Below are 12078 nucleotides of genomic sequence, written 5' to 3' on the forward strand. Positions count from 1 at the left end.
CTAGATCGCCTCTTATCCCACTTACTCTTATAACATTTTAGCGGTTTCTGTGGGCAGAGAAGACAGACTACACAGTTTATGTAGTCTTGTTTGCAGTTGATGTGGTGTGTTGTTATTTGTGAGTACTTTTCTCTTATGTCTACACGCCAATGCACCTTTTGTTCCAACATAAAATAAAAATAGCCTTTCCTCAAAGAAGAAAAGCTTAGTTAAGAAGTTTAATATAAGATTTGCAATGCCACGTACATTCGATTGCACAGACAGGGAGCTCTGATATCGTACAGGCTGCAGCACAATAAATGAGACAAACGAATGTGGGTTTTTTCTTCTATTTTCGCCAAAAAAGGTAACTAAGTAAATAAATATATAAAATTTTTAAACAGTTGTGAAGTGTATTTGACACATTACTAGATATTCAGCTTATGTTCTTTTCGTACAAACATGGGTTTAAAAATGTAAACCATTCCCAGTATCAATATGTTTTGTTAAATGGGTGTCATTAAATCAAAGCTCAGGTATTGCAGGCCACAAAGCTTTTACATTGATTACCGTAATGGAGGGTTGGCTTGATACTTCCCTGTAATTTCTGTAAGAAATGTAAGTAGAGTCGTGTTTTACACACTGAGGCCCAAACATGTTACAGTATTTAAGAAAATGCTGATTAGTTTATCACAACTTTTCTGGGGCCCCGGTATTTTCACGGGGGAAATACGGTAGAGTTAAGTAGAAGCCGACAACATTCTTGGCCTAATAATGTTTCTAACCTTGTATTGTAGACTGCCGTCCTGACAGCTTGCTTCAAAATATTTTGAACAGTCATGAAGATGATACCACACAGAAACCGAACGTAGTCAGCGCTTAAGCACAACAGCGCAGGTGCAGCGCTTGTGTGTCTCCGCACTACGAGATGGCGCTGCTTAGAGACAGACCAAATGCTGCTTCTGCCGATCCGCGTATTAATATGTAATGCAGCCAATGAGATTGCTGCTAACGTAGAACCTTTTCTGCTCGCGGATCACACTCGTGCAGTGATACTTGAATGCGCGAGGTATTAAAATGGGTGTACAGACCTCCGATCAGTCAGTCTGCATTATTCTGCACCAGTCTGCATTTGTCTGCATTAGTCTGTACCAGTCTACATTTGTCTGTAGCAGTCTATAGTCAAGTTTCAGTCTGCGCCTAATAAGATTCCTGTACATAGCCATGAAGATAAATGTATAGACACTTTGTCAGGTATCAGAGATATGTGAGAATAAGATTAACGTACCAAGACCAAAGGAACTTCAGATTATCAATTGTAAATAGCATCCAGAATCAAGTTACGTAAGGTTTATACTTGTTACTATTTTAATAAATGTGTGTGAAAATTAATCAAGTTGTGTTTAAAGTTGGTCACCATCAATCTGCTACTCTAAGCGTGCAAGTGGCATTTCTATCGTCTGACCTAACGGCAGAAGATAAACATGCCACAATAAGACCACGAGACATATTGCTGACACTCGCCTACTTCGTTAGAGCGAGACAAGTCAAATAATCTGAAGGTGTGTGTACGGAAGGTCTTACAGTACGCACACCACAACAATATTTAAATTTTTTCTCGTTTGAGGGCACAGTTATTTTGAAACGTAAAACGTTAAAATGAGTACAGAGCAAAAAATGCCGCCTCCCTTAAGGTGCCGCCCCTAGGCCAGTGCATAATGGGCCTACATGGAAATCCGCCACTGCAAATATGCAGTCAGATAACTTGTCCAAATGTTAGTTTTAGGTTTCTCATGTATCGGTCTGTTGAGGGCTTAAATGACAGCTAAACTGGCACTCATACAGCGCGCACACAGTATTATGCAGGTTAGATTCCTTTACTGATAGCTCAGGTTGCTTATCGAGTCCATTTTCCTGACGAACATACGCGATATTGGTTGTAGCTACGTTACATATTGGTTGCATATACGTTACAGCATAAAACATGTTCCATAACTCTACAACAGATTGACGGCAACAATACAGGTCTACAATTGTTTGGATCTGCCTTACGGCCGTTCTTAATAACAGGCATGACCTAAGCTTTTTTTCATCGTTAGGTACCTTTCGTTGCTCAAGCGATCAACGATAAATTACTGTTATATGACGAGCAAGTTCTTTCGCATAATTTTTATTGAATCCTATAGGCGTCTTATCTGGTCCTGACACCTTTCCACTACTAAGCTATTGTAGCTGCTTTTCAATTCCGCAATCGGTTATCTCAATATCTGCCATTTGGACGTTCGTACGACGATTGAAAGAGGGACAGCGTTACGATCTTCCGCTGTGAGACAACTTCGGAAGACGGAATTAATTATTTGGACCTTCTCTTTGTTATCTTCCGTTTCGGTACTGATGTGGTCACTGAGAGAATTAATAGATAATTTTTACTCACTTACTGAGTTTACATACGAGCAAAATCTCTTAGGGTTTTTACTCCGGTCGGTTGACAACATCTTACTTTCAGAATTATTGAAAGCAACAGAGAGTTCGTTTCCCTATGTGCCCTGTAACCCAGCACAGAAGATTTCCTTGTCTTGCCTTTGCAAGTGAAGGAGAGCGTCCTGTACTTGTTGCACCATCAGATCTGCTGGGTACATCTGTCCAACAGCGAGAAGGGCACTACGAATCTGAGAAGATTAGAAATTCTTGTTATGATGCCGACTCATCTACTCCATTGCCCTCAGGACACCAAACAATTCCGTGTAATAAAAAGAAAACTGCTCTGGGAGCCATATCCTGAGGAGAATGTCGGGAAACGTGACAGACCGTATGCCTGTTTATAACCATCCCTACAGACAATGGTAATTAAATATGTTTAGTGTGTTTGAGACTCTGCACAAATGATCATTTAGAAAACTGTAAGTAAAAATTTTTCAAAATTTCGGCACTAGCTTCACTAAAAGACTCGATAATCAACTAAAATTGCGTGTTTATTATATATTGCAGTAAGAGTCAACGAAATGAAGCAGACTCTCACACATTGACAACATCAGTAGAAATGGCGTATACACACAAAAAACGCACTTGAAAATGGGAATCATTTCCCGAAACGCGTCGTGCGAAAAGTAAATAAAGAAAATGGTGACTGGTAGCAGAAGATTTATTTATAAACAAGCATATTGTTTTCACAGTCGGAGGTTTTTAAAAACCATTTATAATGGATCATATCAGATTAATACATGTGTTTATGGTCTTGAAACATTTCAGTTTCAGTTCTTTATGGCGTGGCAGCCATTTCTCATCAAGAGTAGGGCCCAAATACGTCACGTTTTCCTTAACAGTGAGGACGGTGTCGCACAGTTACAAAATGAGTAAGTTGAACCGTTTTCTCCAAGGAGAATTTAAAACCTGTGATCTAACACCATTCCTCCAACCGCCTGATCGTCATTTGCAATTTCCGAGTAGCCGTTGTGTGGCTGGAGGATGCACAAAAGATAGAGAAGTTGTCCAACGCGAATGTCGTGATACTTAAAACACTCCCTTGGCGGACTCTATACTCCTGCTTAAAACGGCTAGACAGGACATTCCCAGCCTTGAATCTAAATATCTGTCCGAGAGGAAGACCGTATGAAGATGAGTAGACGTCCACAGAATTCCCACTAACAGACTGCGAGAAAACATTATGCCTCCAGGTAGTACCGTACGCCTTTTCCAAATCAAAGAAAACACCGATAAGGTGTTGCTTACGAAGGAAAGTTTGTTGAGCAGGGTCGGAATATCGAGCGTGCTGTGAAACCTCCTGAAGCCGCATTTGGAGCGAGTGAAAAGGGACCTGGTTTCGAGAACACAAACTAGGCATCGATTGACCATACACTCCAGTGTCCTTCCTATGCTGCTTGTCAGGCTAATACTACGATTACTACGGAGGTCTCAGCAAGCCTTCCCTAGTTTTAGAGTTTCTATGAAAACAGATTCTTTCCACGAGTTGGAAAAGTCGCCCATCATCCAAAATTTCGTTAAAGAGGAGGACCTACTTCGACCATCGGTCCAACTGTTTCAACATACTGCAGGTTGTCTGGTCGTTTGCAGGACAAGCTACTGACAATGCAAAATCTAGCTCCCACGGAGAGAAAGCTGGTTGTATTCCTCCATGTTGGTGTAAAGGAAATCAAAATCAGGCTCCTACTGTGTCTCCTAATGTCGACCGAATGCAGTATCTTGATTCGAAGCAGCCGTAGCAGACTTACATTTTTCAGCCATTGTCTGAATTATGTCTCTCAGCGATGTTACAAGAGACGCTTATACTCGTACAGCTGCTTTTAGCAATCGAGAGTAGCTCCTTAAGTTTCTCCTGATAGCTTCCCACATTTTACTTTCGGATGTGGACATGTGGATGGAGTTCTTGAACTCCGGACAAGATTTCTGCTTTCTCCCCCGAATTATTGGCCTCGCCTCGGCACGCAGTTGAACCTGCGCGTAGCCGCCCTCCTGAGTCACACTGCAAGGACGAGACTCATAATTCAACCAAGGGACAGGCCGTCTCCTAAGCGTTTCCGTTGACTTTGGGACTGATGTAACAGCGGCATCGCCAATCACAGTCGTAATGTAATCCACCCAGTTCTGAACGCAATTACACTGCTCGAAAACCACTTCCTGTAAAGCATTCAGTTAGCCTTTTTAAACAGCCATCTCGGTGGCTTCGTTTCGAAATCTGCGCCATCAGGCAGATGGGTCTAGATAGGGTAGTGGCCGTTACCATGTAGGTCATAGTCCACTGTCTACTGAGCAGTGTGTGCAAGGGCAGGCGAGCAGAAGACGGACCTGTGGTGGTGCTAAAATGTATAGCTTGATTCATGAACATGATATTATATCTGTCGTGCCTTTTAGATCCTCAAATACCCGACCCTTGGGGCAAGTGGTTTTAGACCCCGTAGTGCACTGTGTGCACTGTAGTAGCCTAAGAGGAGAAATGGGAGATGAATGAGGATCCCACTGTCAAGACTCTCATGAGGTGGTAGGCGTGGAGAGCATTCCGTGACGGCAGCATGGGCCCACTATCCAAATAGAAACCGCTAGTAGTATTGTGGTTAAGGGAGCACTACTGAGAAAATTTAGAGAAACGGCATTCAAAGCTGAGTGCCGAACGGTTCTACTGCCGCCAACATACATTGCGCGCAGGGACCACTAAGATGCACGGTAATGGTGAGGCGCTTGTAGAGCGAGGTGGGATGGATGAGCTCCACGGGGTTCGTGATGAGGCATCAAAATCCATGATGACTTCATCATCAGTCAGACCTGCCGGAATGACGTCTGATGGCGCCCAGGACTGCTTTCGATCCGAATGCTGAGATCTTTTCTCTGCTCCCTTTCCCAGTAAGGATAAGGGGGACAGGGGGCGGTGAGAACCAATTCTCTTTGAAGACAGTGGGCATCGAGAGGCACTCCGCTTTTGCGGTACCCTCAGGATGCTCACTGCGAGAACATTACTGCTCTCTTCCATTGTAGCTCCCTCCATCGTTATGTCTTTAACATTGATTTGGCACATTCAGGTCCCACTACGGGTGCTGGTGGTGGATAATGGTATGCTATATGTCGTTTGCGTCGAAGCGTCGACCTGAGGAACAGGTTTCTGCACCAAGTAAGCCTAATAAGAGGCAAAGACAGGGCTTTCGTCGCCTTCTATTACTTTTTGGCTTCTGTGTTGGGTATCTACTTGGTCACTTTTATTTCCTGATTTTTGCGTTCCTCTACAAAAACACGGCAGTCGCAGCTACAGACTGAGCGGCTCGTAGAGCAGTTAATGCAGACGATACGAACAGCCAGTCCCAGCTTCATGGACTGCCTTTCCACACTTGCCACGGGTAGCTTCGCCTCTGGAACTCAGCGTTGTATGATCAAAACGCTGGCATTTGAAGCAGCACAGAGGATTAGGTGCATAGGGGCTTACCCTAAGTAGAATGAAACCTGCCATGATGTGTTCAGGTAGCGTCAGAGAATTGAAGGTTACAATGAATGTGGCAGTCTTCTAAATTTGTCCATTATTCTTAGGTGTCCTTTGCTCCACATCTATCATCCTCTGTGATGTCCATTCTTGTTTGAGTTGGGCAATGTCTATATCCATAATATCACGGCAGGTGACCACCGATTTGCTGGTGTTAATGGTTATGCAGCTGTTCGATAATTCATACTCATCCAATTTTTGTGTCTTCATAAGTAGTTCCACCTGCTTTGCCTGGTCGGTCTCGACCAGAAACGAGCCATTTCATAACCAGTTATTAGACTTTAGGGTACCAGCAAGCACTTCTAAGCCTTTATGGATATAGAGGGGGGCACATTTTTAAAAGTTCCCTCCTTCCTCTTGATCTTTACAAAGGCATTCTGATTCATGACTGCATGAGCCTCTTTACTAACAACAAGCTGACTATCAGGAGAACTAGCTTTACTCAATCTTTTTGATGAATGGGTGTGATTATTCTCAGGCAGTACAACCTTCCCGCTGGGAGAAGAAAAAGATTTCGAGGGTTCCATCTCGGTCCCACGAGCAGCTAGGGAAATAAGGATTCATTCAGACGGAGTCCCATGTGCCTGAATAAGCTTTATACAATTGTGGTGCTGCGGGTTCACCAGAGGTTACCCACTAACGACTCTCCCCCCACAACAACCACGCAGTACACCTTGAGATCGAGAGATTTTTTGTAGAGGTTTATTCCATCCTCGCGATCTAGGCGGTCAAGCCAATATCCCCATTCCCTGTGACAACGTTCCACCGTCGCGCTGCGCGACGGTCGCTGAAGCATACCCAGATCTTACAGACAGTATTTATCTGTATGCCACAGGCCACAGATACTATTTATGGTCTGATGGGCCAGTGGTCACTAATGAAATATGATAATAATCATATTAATTACGTGTCTGACTATCAAGGGAGCTACAATGTTTGTACAAATAACAACCACCAAAGACGGTCCCAGCTTTAATGGAAAATGCTGTGCACTGCAGTATATGTTGGAAAGAAAGTAAGGTACTCGAACTCACCTCTCACAGCCATAACCTTTACGATATGCATTTTAGTGTAAGTACTTACTGGACATTTTTTTTTTTTTTTTGTCTTGCTCCATACAACCACTTAACAAAATATGGAAGACAAAGAGCTTCCAATAGATGAGATCTGTCTCATAGATTTGCTCATAGCTCTTAAGGTAGGCGTTTTAGAGCCCATGTTTGCTTGAGTTAATTGTTTCGAATGCTCATTCCTGGCATATCCCTAAATAGACATACGATCTGTTGTGCTTGATAATACATTATAAATAACTTTCCAATTCAAAATCACAAACGAATTTCATGGAGCCAGTTAAATGCAGTGTGCTTGTCTGCAGTCTTAAATAGTATTTATTTTATGTCACATTTTCAGAGGTATAACTTACTCTCTTGTTTAACTGACAATATTAATCAGAGATAACTTCTGTGAGTACCAATCAAGCTACAACAAAGGTGCAATCAAACTACAACAACGGTGTTGCACAACTTGAACACCAACGCATTAATTCGTTATAAAATTTTCATCCTATCAGCAATAAATAAGTTATCTTTCTTTGACGAATTAATCATCTTTTCCTTTAAATAAAACCTTGCAAATAATTCCTCTCCTTTGTACTTCATAAATATGAAGTATTTTCTCACTTCGGAAAGTAACAAATCTGAACCAATATTTCTATTTCTTTCAGAGTTAATATCTTTGCATTGTATAACATAGCAGACTTTTCTTTACACAATTTTAGGCTTCCTTTTGCCTCTTTACTTCGCGGTATTTGCGAAACGTTCGCTTTCTGTAAAATCGAACTTTACTTTTTAAATACCTTTGAATATTAAATGAGGGCAAATAAGACTCGAGGCACTATTTTCATTTTCAAAACAAAAAATGTTCTGCCATTCTCGCCTCATTTCCTTCATCTATAAGTACAAGTTTGCTTTGATTTTACGTGTGCTGGGCACTCAAACCAACCCCTTTAAGCCCACGTACGACACAGGGACAATAAGCGTATCCTCAGTAACAATGATTCTTGCTTTGTTGTTTAGGGTTTTATAAGAAAAGCTACTAAATTCAAGATAGCGCTTGCAGATCTCCTATTAACTTAGAGTTGTTCTCACTATATTACACACAACTGTAAGACGTCGGTTCTCCTAATTACAAAGAAACCACAGTTTTTGTATCTATATAGAGATATCCAAACATTAATTGAAATGTATCGACGCTCATGCTGAAGTCGCAAAATGAGCCCTAACACAATATCGCGAACTCACAATTTCCTAAGGGCTTGCTTTCACCTCCAAACCCACTAATGCAACAATGCAGAGCCACTATTTCTTTAGTGCTTGCTTTCTCCACCTTCAAATTCAAATATCTGTAAAAACTTAACATGGTAAAGTTACTTACCTCGCTCAACAAAATAAAAAATTTCTCATCTAACAAAGATACGGATCAAATACAGATGAGTAGCTATAAAGCAACACTTTTTTCAGTAACTGTGTTGTCATATAATCACCAACCACGAGAAACCAGTCATAAACCATAATGCACTGTAGTCACTACTACTGTGCTAGTAAAATTCTAAGTTTTCATACAAATCAATCACTTGGCGCTTTTCGCCGCACAAAGTGAGATCAAATTCATCCCAGATCAGTGTAAATATCTTCCAGACAAACCATAACATTCTCACCGAATTCCCCCAAAGACTGCACCGTTTGACTCACACTCACGAGTCGGACCCCTAAATGTAGCTCGCTAATTCCTCTTTTAACAACACTTGTTTTTTATTTGCAGCTTTCTTGGAGTCTTGCGGTGGCCATCTGCGCCATTCGTATTTTCTTTGCTGCAGGCCGCAACTAGTTGACTGTGAGCAGTAAACTCGCTGACTTTGACCAAATTCAGCTGCTCAGATATTTTAAAGCAACAATTCTACAATATTTTACAAAAATACATATCAGAACCCTTTCCAAACAACTAATTATACCCTGATTTCTTTTCACTACAGCAAATTTTGATAATAAGGTGAGGTGAGATATACTAGTAACGCCGATTTAACGCAACAAAATTTTTGGGGCATTACAAGGTGTGAAGAGAGTTGTATCAAGATCTACTAACATCAGTGACTTAATGTATTCATATACAATAATGCCAGTTGTTACTCTGGATGGTAAAATGGCTGAAAAGTAATTTCTTATGCTGTGAGAAGTTGAACTATTGTTCATTACTTTGAGGCTACATATGTTCTTCAAGACTGTTAGCCTATTTTTCCTACAGCCATTTTCTGCTTCTTGCTACTTTCACAGACCTGAAGAAGGCTTTTTAGTAACAGTAATTAATAATAAATTGTAACATAATATTTTTTGTCATCAAAACTATCTGAACATTAATAAAAAAATTTCAAGTTTTAGAAATGTTAAAACAAGGAGGCGCCAGTGGAATAGTATGTACAGTAATCATTTAAGTGTAAAGGTTTCAACCATATCATGACTTTAAAATTGACTGAAAAATATACGATAATTTCTCCTAGCTGCATACAGATTCCTACCCCCATACAGATAGCCCTGATTATTTGAGCTTGTGAAGTTTTAATATCTATGACAGTACTAAAAAAATTTAGAACGAGAGACGTGGGGCGAATGTAATAGGAAACAGATATATGCATATTCCATTTAACTTGATAACAATTTTATTGTACTGTGAATAATGTCAACTGTTGTGGGTTTTTCTCAACAGAAACTACTCTCTACACGCGTCACTACCATCTGTTGCATGCATCCACGTTTATAATTTCAAAGTATTGCTATAGCTGTTAAAAACTCACAGCACAAATTTTGCAGAAGCTGTGTATGGTGTCAGTAAGAATAAAAAATTATTTTGTACTTTTTAGTTCATTTTAAAATCGTGTTACGTTTAAAATTTTATTCAAATAATTATTTTGTGCAGCTTGTATTTGTGAAATTTTTCTACCGATTTCAAACATTTTTTTGAGATTACAGCAGACACGTATATAAATTTCAAGTAGATTTCAGTTTCCTTTGCCCGAGTCAACCAATATGTTTCCAACTTGGTACATCTCGCGAAAACAGCACATATACAAAAATGTGGAAGAATTGAGCTCACACATTGACTAACCGGCAGTGTTCTTACCACTTCGCGACTGCAAGAAGAAAAGGATGAAATGACAGTGGTTTACAAAGTAGCCTCCACCACACAAGAGGCAATAAAGCACATTAACATCACATTGTCATCACATTCTGACTTATGTTGAAAGTTTTAGTCCCCTAACCCATCAGAAGGATAGTTTGATATCAACTGCAAAATTTGTACAAAGTAGAGAAATCGATGAACAAAGTACCCACCACCACAGATCTGACATGAAAGAGAGAAAATATAGTATTCTCATCCACTCACGAACTATTCTGAAAATTTTAAGTCCCTAGCTCATAGCAAAGTGACTTTAAAATTAATTGCTAAATTTGAACCCAGTAGAGTGACAGACAGATGTAGAAACTAATAATCGTTCACCATATAACAAGCATGAATGCATGTGTACATTGCAGTGTCAGCGAGTTCTGAGCTCTCTTGAAAGATTGAATCCATAGCTCATTGGGAAGCTTTTTAGGTTCAATTACAAATTACCGAACAGACAGAGAGAGAGAGAGAGAGAGAGAGAGAGAGAGAGAGAGAGAGAGAGAGAGAGAGAGAAACTCATGTAATATTGCAGCGTCATAGGGTTGTCTAATGAAGGATAGAAGTCTCTGGCTCACTAGGAAGTTAGTTTGAAAGGAACTGCAAGATCAGTACAAAACAGAAAAATAAATACAAAAACAAAGTACCCTCCAGCACACACCAGAAAAAGAGTTAAAATAGTACTGTATTGACATACGTTTCTGGGGTACATCTATGTTGAAAGTTTCAAGTCTGTAACTTATAAGAAAATTAATTTAAAATCAGTTGCAAAATTTTGGCGAAACAGACAGGTAAACAAAGTACACTCCATCAGACAGCTGACAAGAAAGTGAATGAACCCTTGTTATACTAAGGGGAGGGGGATAAATTATACCCACGTTTCGAAAGTATTGTAAAAAAATATGTTTTGAATAAAAGTCGACAATTAATGAAATTTATTTTCTTAACTTATTTAGGGTAGACACAAACTAATCAACTGCCCCCCCCCACTCTTGTTAATTTGCATTATGAAAAAGTAGTTGATATTGCTCAGATTAATATTGCATTGTTAACAAGTTCTAAGCTATGTTGAAAGCTTAAAGTCTCTAGTATACTGAGAAGTTCATATAGCCTCGATGAAAAATTTGTTCCAAACAGACAATAAAGCGGCGTAATACAAATTTATTAAAAAGAAAAGTAACGCAAAGCGTCACTAAGAGAATGCAGTATAGTTCGGATTACATAACTTAGCCTTCCACCAGTTGAAACAATGTGAAAGGAGCAGTGGCACATTCCACAAAGATCAACACTTCGTTTTGCTTCTATTACTGGTTTTATCTTAGATCAAATGTTCAAAATGGAATGTTATTTGGGTATATAACTACATGAAATTTTGTTATGGTATAAAAATACAAACATAATAAATTTTGAAACAGATTACGTTTATTATTCTTAGTATTACAACAGAATTTAACAAATAAAAAGCACTGATTGTTGTTACTGATAATAATAGGAAACATTTTGTTTTGAAGAGTTATTTTTATGTACAAAATATCTGCACATATTACATACTATTATTTTGGAACTCTTTTCAACCTCTATGAAAGGGTGCATGTCACACACATCTTTATTTTCTTTAAATCACGCTGAAGCTAATGTTGAGTGTTGTGGGTATTGGAGCTATTGAAATGCTCTGAGTTCTGTTTGGGACTGGATAATTTTAACGAAAAAGTACATATGCTCCCTCATTAGCTCATGGGAGACTATTTTCAAAAAAGTTCTACCAGTCCGGAACCGCGAGATTGCTATGGTCGAAAGTTAGAATCCTGCCTTGAACATGGATGTGTGTGATGTCCTTAGGTTAGTTAGGTTTAAGTAGTTCTAAGTTCTAGGGGATTGATGACCTCAGATGTTAAGTCCCA

This window comes from Schistocerca piceifrons, chromosome 1 (assembly GCF_021461385.2).
Source record: "Schistocerca piceifrons isolate TAMUIC-IGC-003096 chromosome 1, iqSchPice1.1, whole genome shotgun sequence".
NCBI classification, from domain to species: domain Eukaryota; kingdom Metazoa; phylum Arthropoda; class Insecta; order Orthoptera; family Acrididae; genus Schistocerca; species Schistocerca piceifrons.